The sequence below is a fragment of the Mustela nivalis genome, assembly GCF_964662115.1.
Source record: "Mustela nivalis genome assembly, chromosome: 14".
NCBI classification, from domain to species: domain Eukaryota; kingdom Metazoa; phylum Chordata; class Mammalia; order Carnivora; family Mustelidae; genus Mustela; species Mustela nivalis.
This window is the reverse complement of record NC_139033.1, coordinates 49,599,141-49,612,164: the sequence shown is the minus strand read 5'-3', so window position 1 is coordinate 49,612,164 and position 13,024 is coordinate 49,599,141. Positions and strand designations below refer to the sequence as shown.

At 41.9% G+C, this 13,024-nt stretch overlaps 1 long non-coding RNA gene across 4 annotated transcripts in view; it reads left to right on the top strand.

The window, feature by feature from the left end:
* Positions 1-13,024, top strand: part of LOC309847665 — a 559,315-nt gene that overhangs the window by 153,709 nt on the left and 392,582 nt on the right. For 3 of the 4 annotated variants that reach the window (XR_014302547.1, XR_014302548.1, XR_014302549.1), the window contains exon 1: positions 10,221-10,349. The exons of the other annotated variant lie outside the window; for it this stretch is intronic. This is a non-coding gene — a long non-coding RNA (uncharacterized lncRNA). Of the gene's footprint in view, positions 1-10,220; positions 10,350-13,024 lie in introns of those variants that run through there. 4 annotated transcript variants of the gene reach the window in all.

Below are 13,024 nucleotides of genomic sequence, written 5' to 3'. Positions count from 1 at the left end.
CTTGCTACAACGGAAGTGTAACATAATGCTGTTTCGTGAGCGTGGGCTTAGATAGGATGGTGGTATTGGGGGAAGCATTCGTGCCATCCCTTCCAAACACCACCACAAACACCCCCCAAACACACATGCATACACATACCAGACTGGCCTAGAATATGTTGACAACACCATGTGGTAATTAGGGGAAATGTCCTATGTATGTGATTTATACAGATGGACTATTAACAATCCTCGCCTTCATGAGATGATTCCTTAACTCTATTTTAACTACCTAGAAACCGTTGCCTATCAGGAAAATATTTTCTGGTTATGCCGTCTGTGAAGTTGGTCACAATATTGCGGCTGTGTTGGCCTGGCCGTTTCCCCGTCTTCTTTTCCCTCTTACCTTCCTCCTTCTCGCTGCCTTCCTCCCTGTATTCCATCACGTACCAGTTTCTCCCTGAGGCACAGCATTGTTACCTGAGGTTGTGGAGACTTCTGAAAAAGATGTCCTGAATCAAAGATTGATACACTGTGCCTCAGGCATTCATATGCACAAAGATCATGACAGAATGAAAAAAAGCTGCAATATATGTGACAGAATAAGGCTTCTGGAGGTTCAGGAGGCCATACTTCCGAGGAGGGATCATGGGCGATGTCAGTTTGAAGCAGGGACCTAGAGAACAACTACTGTCCCGTCCGCGGAGAGGAAAGAAGAAGGGGCATTACAGGTAAAGTGGGTCAATAACTCACGGAATATTGGGGAGATCAGTGAAGTCCTATATGGACGCAGATGTAAATCTGAATCCTTTTGAAACTTGCGTTCTGAAAAGTAGATCCGTGGAGTTGAATTTCTCTGTACATCAACAGATGAAGAGAGATTAGTTTTCTTAAAAAAAAAAAAAATTGTAGCTCATTCCTTGATTCAGAAGTAATGAACACAGTTTTTTTTCTTTTGTGTTAATTTGTTCACTAGGCCATCTTTTTTTTTTAATATTTTATTTATTTATTTGACAGAGAGAGATCACAAGTAAGCAGAGAGGCAGGCAGAGAGAGAGAGAGAGAGAGAGAGAGGAGGAAGCAGGCTCCCCGCTGAGCAGAGAACCTGATGTGGGGCTTGATCCCAGGACCCTGAGATCATGACCTAAGAGGAAGGCAGAGGCCTTAACCCACTGAGCCACCCAGGTGCCCTCATTAGGCCATCTTGATTGAGTGCTCACATTTACCAAGTGCTGTGCCAGGTTCTGTCCATGGAATATCCTGCATCGCAGTTAAGTATTAATGAATTGTATGAGCGACTGTAGGTCAGATCTTGAAGCCTGTATTTTATTCTCTTAGCCTCCTCAATGGCTTTTCCAGTCCATTATCGAGCTTACCACTAAACTGATGAAGAATAGAGAAAGGAAAAGTCAAAACTGGGTTTTACTATGTTAGTCCTGCTTACTAATTTTATATGTGAACTTACCTAACATTTGTTTTAACCATTCAGGATAATAGTTGCTATAGTGTCACAACAGAGAACAAAAATGAACTGGCCTGTTGATTCTCCCCAGAGTTTTGTATGAGGCACACAGTCCTCTCCTAACTGAACTGTATTGGATCACTCCTTATACATATCCTAGCAACGTTCAGAATAACTGCCCAGCTTTCCTTATCTGGGGACGGTGCAGTTTTCCGTGTGTTCAGACACAATCTCAAAGTCATTGTCAGATATCCGATTGGCTATATACTGCTCAGAATGATTCAATCACATTTCTCCAATTAAAAGAAAAAGGCAAAATAATGATCTGGAAGTAATCATGTGTTCTAGCAAATAGTATGTGAGGGAGATTGCAATGGAATATTTTAATTATTATCTTGTGCTGAGGAGGTTTGATCCAAGGTTAATCATCCTCTGCTTAGCTCTGTCCTTCCATGTGACTAAGTGCTTGCCTGGTGCCTGGAGAGTCTGGGGACAGATGAGGCTAGGTGATTGACTGCAGTTTTTCTCTTGCTACTTTTTTTTTTCCATTTATTTATGGAAAGGCACCTGGCACTTTAAATGGCATCTTTAATCAGTGACTCAAAGTGCTTTTCAAATAGCTGCATTATCCTTATTTTATAGAGAGAGGGAGAGAGAGAGTTCAGTGACTTGGCCAAGGTCATGGAAGTGGCAGAAGAGCTGGAAACAGTCCTGAGAACACCCTGACTCCTCACACAACCTCACATCATTTGTATCTGATGCAATGGCTGTGAGTCACAGGACTCTTTTGCTGCTGATTAGCCATATGAAGTAGAGCAGTATGCTGGTACTACGTGGGTCTGCTTTCTTATTTTGAAAACCAGCTGGGAACCAGGATTTCTCTTATATTCAAGGTAGCAGTACATTTTTCTTCTTTTAAAATACTTATTTATTTTAGCAGGGGGGCAGGGAGAGCCAGAGGGAGAGAATCTCAAGCGGACACTCTGCTGAACATGGAACCCAACTGAGCCAATCTCATGTCCCATGAGATCATGATCTTAGCTGAAACCAAGAGTTGGACACCTAACCATTTGAACCACGCAGGTGTCCTAGTAACAGTAAATGTACGTGTCATGGCCTCAGAAATGTCAAACTCCTCACTTTTGAAATAATGGTTAATTGGGGAGAACTCCACGAAACTTACCTCTATTCTGTTTCTGATAGGGTTTTAATGTAAATGGCAATTTGAATTAAAAAAAAAAAAAACTTGTTTTGAGCCTTTGATATCAACTACTTAGCTGCAAGGGAATGTGTTGAGTAAAGTGGTCTTCTAGAAGGTCTGGTTGGTGGCCTATTGACTGTACATCTGTATCCATTTGGTGCATTTTTACCAAATCTTGACTATTCAAAGGCTCTGTGCTAGAAAGTTCTGTAATACGAAATGAATGAAATGGAACTCTTCCTCCTTTACAATGACAAGCAGTAGCAGAGAACTGGAAATAAACCACTCAGGAGAACCCAAAGAAGGATTAAATAACAGTGAAATAAGGTAAAACTAGAGGATTAGGCAATGCCCAGGTGAGGAGCCTGAAATTTTGGGGTTTGAAACTTGGGTTTGAACTCTGACTCTACTGTTTCTTTGTGTGATGCATAGCAGCTCATCCAGATTCCCTTAAACCCTGGTTTTGTCTTCTGTAAAATAATACCCACTTTATGCAATTAAATGAGATATTGGTGAAGAATTTTATACTAGATATATTCAAAAATGCAAGGTATTAAGTCCCAAGATTGGGGAAAAATTTAGGAAGGATGGCTTCTGAATGGAGACTTGAAATGTGAGACATGCATTAATATTTAGAAAAGAGGAAAGAAGAAAGAGCACATTACAAAAACAAAAAACAATGAGCAGAAGCCTAGAGACCTTCAGGAATCTGGAGCGCGGTTGATAAACTTTCCCCTGGGAACAAATAAAGTCAGCTGAGCAGGGGTCAGTGTGGATGGCATTCACCATTGTGCTGAGGTGTTGGCGTTATCTTCTAGTTGAGGAGGCTGCATGAATTTAAAATTATTCGTAGTTCTTTTCAAATATTCTATAATTCTAATCTTTCACTAGCTCAGATTGACCTCTTCTTGACAACAACAACCCTGTGATATTATAGATGGTGTGACTATAAAGTAGCAAGATTAATCTTCCTGTGGAGCCTGGACTGCACTGACAAGTTGAGAGTTAGATTCAAAGAAATGGTTAGACCTACGTAGATATTTACTCTATATAAGGTCTCCACTTTGGTAGTTTGTCTCTTGCATTTCCCTAGGCTTGGTAAGAACAACTCACAGTGGGGAATTTGGTCCCTGTCACCCATCTTTGCCCTTTGAAAAGTGAAAAATGACATAGTATTTTTAGAGTGCTTTTGGTAAAAATACTTTTGACAGGGTAGTCAAACACTTTTTTCATAAAAAATTCCCATTAGGTTAAAAATCCATCTAGGAACTCTAATCATGCCTGACAGGTGGGCACATACAATGGTGCAGCCACTTTGGAAAACAGATCGGTAGTTTCTTAAGATGCTACGCATAGATTTATTTTATGATCCAGCAATTCCACTCCTCTATGTATCTACCCAAGAGAAATGAAAATGTGTGTCCACACAAAAGATCTGTGTATGAATGTTCATGGCAACATCACTCACTCATCATAGCCCAAAGAGGGAAACAATTCGAATGTCGGTTCACTGGCAAATGCGCACTTAAACACGGTGTATCCATACAAGGGAATATTATTCCTCAATTAAGGAGTGAGTACCAACACATGCTACAGTGTGGATGAACCTCAAGAACATTAGGCTAAGTGGGAGGAGACATGGAAGACCACATATTGTATGATCCCCTGCAAAGGAAATGTCACAGAGAAGGGGAGTTCCATGAGATGAAATTAAACATGATGTTGTCTTCATCTGGGGAGGTGAAGGTGACTGCAAATGGTTGATGAGCTTTCTTTTTGGGAGTGGTGATAATACTCTAAAACGAGGTTGTCAGATAGTTGCCCAACTCCTTAGGTTTACTAAAAACCATTGAGTAGTATACTTAAAATGGATAACTGGCATATAAATTTTATTTCAATAAAATGGATAAAAAGCTGACTGGAAAAACCTTTAAGGCATTAAAATCGAGGGCGTATGTACAGCACAGACCATAATTTAATCCTTAAGAGATTAGAAAAGAAAAAGATGGCACCTTTAAGTGTTGAGGGTTTTAAAGAACTCTTTGTGGAAGAAGTGGGTTTCTGAAGTGAATAGGAAAACGTTTGTGTTTGAGTTGAGTGTTGAAAGAACAATACAATTTATTCAAGATCCTTTAATAATTTGACCCAAACTAAATCTCCTAAACGCTATTTATTTCCTTCAGGGCCCTTGAGTATTGATGAGGATTCCCCAGTCTTTGTTAAACAAAATTTGACAAGCATCACCCTATCCCAGAATATTTTCCTTTTAGAAATCCCTTGCTCTTAAGAATGGTAGCTTATTTTTTTGTATGTCTCAACAGGCACTTAGCATAGGACATGGCTTAATTAGGGCCCAATAAAAATAGCCTTTGGCTGCTTACCTGAGCAGTTGTTAGTGTGCCGGGGGGTCGACAACAAGCAAGGGCTTCATGATGGGGGTAGTGGGAGGAGCCGCCTGGTGCTTAAGAGAAGGCTGGGTAATTAATTGGGGCTCCATTAGGAGGCCCTTGCGATCTGGGTGTGCACGTTTGGCAGTTGCTCTGGAAGTTGGAGAGCAAAAAGAGTGGCTGGTGCAGGGGGGAATTTCAAGGGTTATTTTAGTAGGGGAGAGCCTGGCATCAATCAACACAAGATCAATTTTTTCCCCTTCACTTATTTGAAGCTCAGTGCACCTTTATTGAGCATATGGTGATTGTTTGCCTTACTTTAACTTCTGCTTTCTGGAAATAATTTGATTCTTCACAGTTCTCCTTTGGCTTGAGGAGGCTGAGTTCTGTTGAACAGTTCCTCCAGAGCATACTTTGAAACAAAGCAACTCTGTGTGTATGTGTGTGTGTGTGTGTTTTCATGTGAACTCCACTCCTATTCTGCTCTCATCGGTTTGAGAGGCAGCTATAAAAAACAAAATTCCTTTAAAAATACTGACCCAGACTAGATACTGCTTTTTATTTTTGTAGCAAGAGGCTCAAAGTTGAATACCCCTTTGTTGCTACAACACTTACTCACATGTGAGACCTTGATATGTGTGCAGTATTTTGGTTGTGGCTGGTTAAATGGACAGGTGCCTCGGCATAGCAGCACCCCACAGAACCCTGCTATTAAGAGCAGTGCTGTAACTTCGTGCTTTTCAGTCTGACCTGTAACACATCCTACATCCCCCAAATCAATGCTCTGAGCTCCCTGGAGCCCGAGGACTGGCATGGAGTGTGATCTTGATGTCAGTATCAATAATCATAGCACATAAGCTTCCATCCAGGTGCACGTTTTCCTCCATTCTCCATATGAAATGGGGAGTTCAATACTCTTCTATTTCAAAGGGAATTGAAGTTCGTGGAACAAAAGGGCTATTAATGCTACACAAATCACACTGATGTTGCAGTGGATGGCTCCCACAACTCCAGCTGCAGCTCATAAAAATTCGGACGCCTTGTGCTCCCTAAGACCAAAAGGCGGGAAGATGCACATTGACCTTTCAAAGTAAGGGAAAAAATGCTTCACAACAAGGATGTGAAACAGCTTCTGCACACCTACTCCCCATCATTGAGTGAAAACGGGATCTGAGATGGACTCAAATAGCCTTTTGCAGAATTGCGTTTGATTAAAATTCCCAGCAAGGACAGACCTATGTGAGCTGACTTCTGAGGAGTGAAGCCACCTGCATTGGTTCACATTGTTGCAGATGATTAGAGTGATAGATGTCCTCAGACAGGTTAACCATAGCTTTCCTAACCCAGGTAAATTGGGCAAAGCCACAGAAATCCAGGTTAGTTTATCAAGATGAAGTATCCTACAAAAGGATTCAAGTAGATCAGTTTGACACAGTTAGAATAATTCTTGAAACACTCAGGTACTACTCACCCACCCTATTGGTTTTGTCAAAGAAAAATCAAGTCGTTTAGCATCGCATCCAAAGACCAGTTGTCATTTTAAGAATGTTGTTTATGGTGCCAAACAAATACGAAATCATGGGTACATCTGTGTATCAAAAGCAGTGATTAAATGTGAATTTGGGGGGTGTAGACTTCAAGTACAAAAATATCCTCCAGGGAAATTAAGTCTATGCTACCAGATTTCATATCGTATTTTAACTTCAGGGGATCTTATGTACTTAGATCTCACAGATGCCACTGGAAGACTAAACAGGGAAGGCTCACTAGGTTGAGCTCAGGAAGGGGGGGAGAAAGCAGTACGGAGACAAATGACCTGTGAGGTTTAGTGGTCAGATTTGGGGGCAATGGGGTGGTTATAGGAAGGGCAGGTCTGCATGAGCTAAACATTAAGCAGCCGGGAAGACACACAAGAGAGTGGCCATATGGATTGATCACATACTATGGAAAATATGCAAACGGAGTTGAACATTAACCTTGACAGATAGACATTTGTCACCAATAATTTATCAATATTTCAGTTCCTCTAATACTTTGAATAATTCATCCCTTCCTTAGATTTGTCTTTTAATACTTTTATATGAATAAAAATATTTCCAGGAGTGGTATAACCAGAAAACTCCAAGGGACTGAAGATATAACCTAGTCCAGTGTTCACTTTACAGAAGAGGAAACTGAAGCCCAGAGAGGTCCACTAGCTACTTGATAGAAAGTTTGGTGTGATTGTGGTATTAGAACTCACTTTTAGGCTCTTCAGCGATCTTAAATGCATATACCTTCAGGTAGCTTGATTTCAAAGGTCTTTCCTGTGTGGCTGGGCTCTGATTCTAGGATCATCTCTTGAGACCCATACAGGTTTTTGAATCATGTTCCTAATTGTTGCTGAAAACAAACAGTATAATTTGGGGGGAAAATGGAAACAAGAGTTTTGCAGAGGGTTCGCTATTGGGTTTGGTTGTAAAGCATACTTATTCTGAATGTTAGCCCCTTACTTTAGAACTTTCTTATAAAAGTTCTAAGAACTTAATGGTTGCTTTTTTCTTTTTAATTCATCATCCTTGGAAGGAAACAATATTGCTACAAAATGAGATTAAATGATGAACAGCTGATCACTCACTTAGTAATAACAATAAAACAAAGGCTAATATTGACTCCTTACCATGTGCCACACACTGTTCAAGATACCGTAGCTGAATTAATTTCTGCTATCCTTACTACAACACTACCAGAGGTTGAATAATTTTCTCAGATCTCAGGGGTCCCATCCAGAATACCATCTCCAGGATTTTGCTTTCAGAATTTGAGATAGTGCTCACTGAACAATACCAACTCTTTATAGAAGATGGCCTATTTCCCTGTACTTTCCTCTTGGGTGCTTATTATTAGAATTGCCACCCTCAATGCTGAAAAATACTTATGTGACCTGGATCTCTAAAGCTTAGTATGAATTACTTTAATTGCTGTCCTCTGATGCAAGGAGACATTCAGGAAAAGGAGGTCCTGGGGTTGGAGGGTCGATTAAGGTAGGTGATTAAAAAAAAAAAAAAGTCTAGGGCTTCTCAAGATGATCAGCATCAAAGTTTTCTTATGGCCGGTGGCATTGCCCCATTTTGTGACAAAGCAGCAGATTATAGGGGAAAATCTTGCTTGAGTGGCTGGAGACTCAGCCCTGCTGCTTATACACTGTGTTAACTTGGACAAATTACCTTCCTTCTGAGGACCTTGGGTTTATCTGTGTGATCATCTTTGTTTTCTTCTTGCTCAGTCTTGAAATTTTTTAATTTATTTTTTTAAAGATTTATTTATTCATTTTAGAGCGAGCTCCAGGGAGGGGCACAGGAAGAGGGAAGACCCGGAAGCAGACTCCATCCTGAGCAGGGGGCTCAATCCCAGGACCCTGAGATCATGACCTGAGCTGAAACCACGAGTTGGCCACTCAACCGACTGCGACATCCAGGCACCCCTGTTGTGGATTTCAAAGGTTGTTTCTCCCAATAGACCAGTGTTCCAGGAAGGTAGAATAGTTAACCATCTGCACAGGACAATATAGGCAGGCATGGACTCTCCCTCCCCTGCATGTTCCCAGTGAGCTCTCTTCCCGTTTTTTATGTTGAGTCATTTCTAAGTGACAAAGCAAGTGACTCTGCCCCTAAGGCAGCTCATCCAGGCAGGGAATTGTTAGAGAGCCTGGCATTAATTCTACATATTCCTGTTGGTTCCTTGCTTCAAGTCATGTGAGACTGGGTTCCTCGTTGGCCTGTTTGGGATAGAGAAGGTGTGGCAAGTGCAGAGAAGAGGCTGTAGAGAAGTAGGAAGAGCTGTTCCCAGGGCTCTGCACAGCCAGGATTGAGGACCTTGGATCCCCACTTGTGCACCTCTCCTTTAAAAAAGAAAAAAAAAAAAAAAAAAAAAAGAGGTGGGGTGGGGGGAAAACTACCCCACAGTCAGTGAGGCTGTATGCAGAGTCCCTCCTGGGATAAAAGCATCATCAGCTTGCAAACCCTCACTCGCCCCCAGGCCTCATCACCGAAGATAAAAACAGTTCCCACTTCCCTACCTGGCATGCTGTGTAGGCACTCCCTCCCTTACTTCTCCCTATTAATCATCCTATGCATTTTTTAAAAAGTTCCACTAGAATAAGCGTTAAAGCAAGAACAGCCACACTAGACAACTTGATTTTGGGCTGTCAGAGGTCAGGACTGACGAGTAGAAGGAGAATGGAGAGGTAGACTTGGTTGGGGAGTTACCTGAAGACTGGGAGAGGAGGGAAAGAAGTAGGAATCAGGAACACAGAGATCATGGACCAAAACAGCCTTCCCCCTCCTTTTTTTTTTTTTTTTTCTTCAAAGATTTTATTTGTCAGAGAGTGAGCGTCACGTACACACAAGCAGGGGGAGAAGCAGGCTTCCTGCTGACCTTGGGCTCATGACCTGAGCCCAACACAGATGCTTAACCAACTGAGCCATGCAGGGATCCCCAAAACACCCTTCTTTGAAGTGCCCCCTCTATTTTCTAAGAAGGATATAGTGCAGAAGAAGCCACAAGAGTGTATTATTTTCACTGTTAAGGATAAATCACCTGGTTGTGCTAAAGGCCCCCTTTCGATGTGTTGATCTATGTGTTTCACTGGAGAGCCGTGTGGAGATCAAAAGCACAGAACCTCAGTTTTCCAGTCAATAGACCCAGAAATTCCATTTTCCTCTCCTTGGTCTCTGTCATTTGATTCTTCTGGAGTGGATACTTAAGGCAGGAAGAAGCTCAGTTGATGTTGGTTAGATGGACCTGTGTAATTCCCATCATTGAGAATTTCAAGAAAAAGGGGAACAAAACAAAGCCAAATAGAGTAATGTGCAAAGAGCCTCCCCTCGCCCTCTCCTCTATACACATACATAACACACTGGAAAGTCCACCAAAATTTCATGTTCTAGTTCACAGTTTGGTGAAAAGAATAGAGTGATTGGCAGTTAATTTCAGCCTGTTCATAGAATTACCAGACCTGCCGGGCCTTCCACAGGCGCTGCTTTTGGAGGTGACGGAGGTGGAAATTTCCACGCATGTGGATGCGCTGGCCAGCAGATGGCGATGTTTCTTAGTTTTATACCAAGGTGTCAGGCCGGAGGCCATTAGAGATGCAGGGCGTGTTTATCAGAAGGCTGTTAAATCAGCTCAAAATCTGTAAAGGCACGGTAGATCAGCTCTTATTTATTTATTTTTACTTAGAGTTGATGAATTCAGTAAAATTCCATAATGGGCAAATGAACACTGTGTGTGTGTGTGCTGGGAATGGGAGCAGAGGAAGACCTGAATCTGAGATGGTTGGGTAGGTTGGTTTTATCTTCTGCAGTTGCTTTTTAAAATGAGATTCGTCTTATGCTGCCTTCTGGATGTAGTCAGTGTGGGACCAAAGGGCACTCAGACAGCAGCTTTGTTCATTTTCTTTTACATTTCTTTAGAAGTGGGCTCCTCCTCCAGCTCAGCCGCTTTGGCCCCCAGCTTCTGGGGCAGAGACAGCCTGTGTGGGGCTAGGTCAGGAACCAGAGCATGGTGGGCCAGGTTGATGGATGGGACGGAGCCGGAAGGAGAGCTCCCTGGTAGCCTCTCCTGGGCTTCATGCTCTGCTACACAGAACTGGAAACGGACCCGACCCACTGCTCCCAGATACAGACACTGCAGCTACTGCCTTGAGAGCCAGGCTCTGTCTGGGGAGTGGCAGATGCATTTTAAGCAGAGTGAGAGAAATGTGGGGAGTAAATTGATTTTAAAACAATACTGCTTGTTTTGGGTGCTGTCCCATTAAGGGAAGTGGAGCCACCTAGGAGCCCGGCATTCGGTTTTTAGGCCTGAAGGTACCACTGTTCATGTGGTAATGAACTTGTTCATCTGTAGTATGAGCCCTTGGAAGAATTACCTGTCCCCCTTCCATACTTAAATTATGTTCCTGTGAACTAGAAATCCTGGCTGTACAGGGGCATTTTTAGATGGCAAGGCATCACTCTTGTCCAATTAAATCAGTGTCAAGGGGTAGGGTCTCAGCATGTATCTTTTTACTAGTTGCCCAGGTTATTCTTATGTGCAGCCAGGATTGAGAACCATTGATCTAATAGGACTCCTCAAAGGGGGTTCTTAGGACCAGCAGCAGCAGCCTTTCTTGTGAACTTGCTAGAAATGCAAATTCAGTCCTCTCCTTCAGAGTCAAAGTTCCAGGGTGGGCCCAGAGATCTGAGTTTCACAAGCCGTCCCAGTGGTTGTGATATACCCACTGCTGCATTTGGGAGAATGAGGCTTCCCCACAGTTGTTGCAGGTAGGCGGAGCCAGTGACTACTGGTAAGGAGCTGAGAACACAGGTGTTATATGCCATTTCCTGGCTAAAGGTTTCTTCTGCTTTCCCCCCCACCCCCTGGCTTAAGCTTGTAATTGCTGGCACATGACCTTTCATTTTCTCAACCACACAGACCTGTATTCTGATATAGAAATGCAATACATTGGCCCCTCTAGCTAATATCCCTGAGTTTGGTACAAGGAAGACTTGTGAATGAGAAAAACAAATTTGAGAGAAATAAATAACTGAAATTTGGTGGCCGTTTCTGCCTTGGTCTTATACTTTTCTGACACATGTATAACCATTAATGGTATAGTTCCAACTGTTTGGCTGGATTAGTATTGATAAAGAAGCTAAAGGGGAAAAAACAAAACAAAACAAAACAGCCTTATATAAGAGGTTTCCGAACATCTGTATTTGGTGTTAGATTGTCCAAATATTGGAGGCCAGGTTTGTATCCTTTAAAATTCTTAGAAAAGGTCTGGATTGCCATGGTGATACTAGGAACTTAGTGTACTTCGTTCATTGTAAGAAACCAAATCTGGGAGGGCTTTCTCCTTACCTGAGACTCTTTCCAAGCAGATTACTTCTTCAGGTCAAACTGCACAAACTTGTGTTTTCAGAGACGATTGGGATTGGTCTCTGTATTAGTCTGCTTGGGCTGCCAAAACAAAATACCAAAGACTGGGTAGCTTAAGCAACAGAATCTATTTACTTCTCGTTCTGGAGGCTAGAAGTCTAAGGTAAAGGTGCTTGCATGGCTGGTTTCTCCTGGGGCCTTTCTCCTCGGCTCACAGATGGCCGCCATCTCAGTGTGTGTTCAAACATCCTTTCCTCTGTGTGCGTGCTCCTGGTTTCTGTTCCTCTTCATAAATGGATGCCATTCCTGTGGGATTAGGGCCCCATGCTAGGACCTCATTTTAATCTTAATTATTTCCTTGAAGGCCCTATCTTCAAACTTAGTCACATCAGGGGTTAGGGCTTCAATACATGAATTTTGGTGATATACAGTTCTGTTAGTAACAAACTTCTCAATTGCTTATTCTTTTTGCTATATCATTACCTGCTTTACAGGTCTGGTTACCTCTGATACTAGTCTCATTTTTGCTAATAGAAATTTTTCCAGGCCTCTTTCATAATTTTTGTATTGGTCTTTGATTATTCTTGTTCCTTCTTGCCAATAGATGACATTATTACAGTAATTAGAATCATCATACCATCTTTAATATTATTGTAACCAATGTTTATTGAAATATCTCTGTGTTTTTAGGTTCTGAGCTCAGTTGACTATACATTCAGGCATCATACATTTGACCTTCTTCTTCTCCAATCAGCTTGCTCATCTAATCTGCCTTCTTTTACCTTTTTATATTTTTGTGACGTGGACATACTATGCTGGTCAAAGAAATATGCTTTCGATCCTCTGTATTTTGCTCATTCCTGTCTTTGTCCATTTACTGAAATTACAGTGTCCTCCTTTTGCTTAAGATACAGCCTTTAGTATCTTTGTTTATATGCAATAAATGGTCATCTTCCATTCCTCTAGGGATCTCCAGGACTAAGTCCATCATTAAACTGCGAGAGCACAACAAAAGCTGCTGTTATGTTTGTAGGATTTCTTCCCTCTAGGGTTGGTGTTGAAGATCTCCCAAGAGTTGATGTGATTGGGTCATTA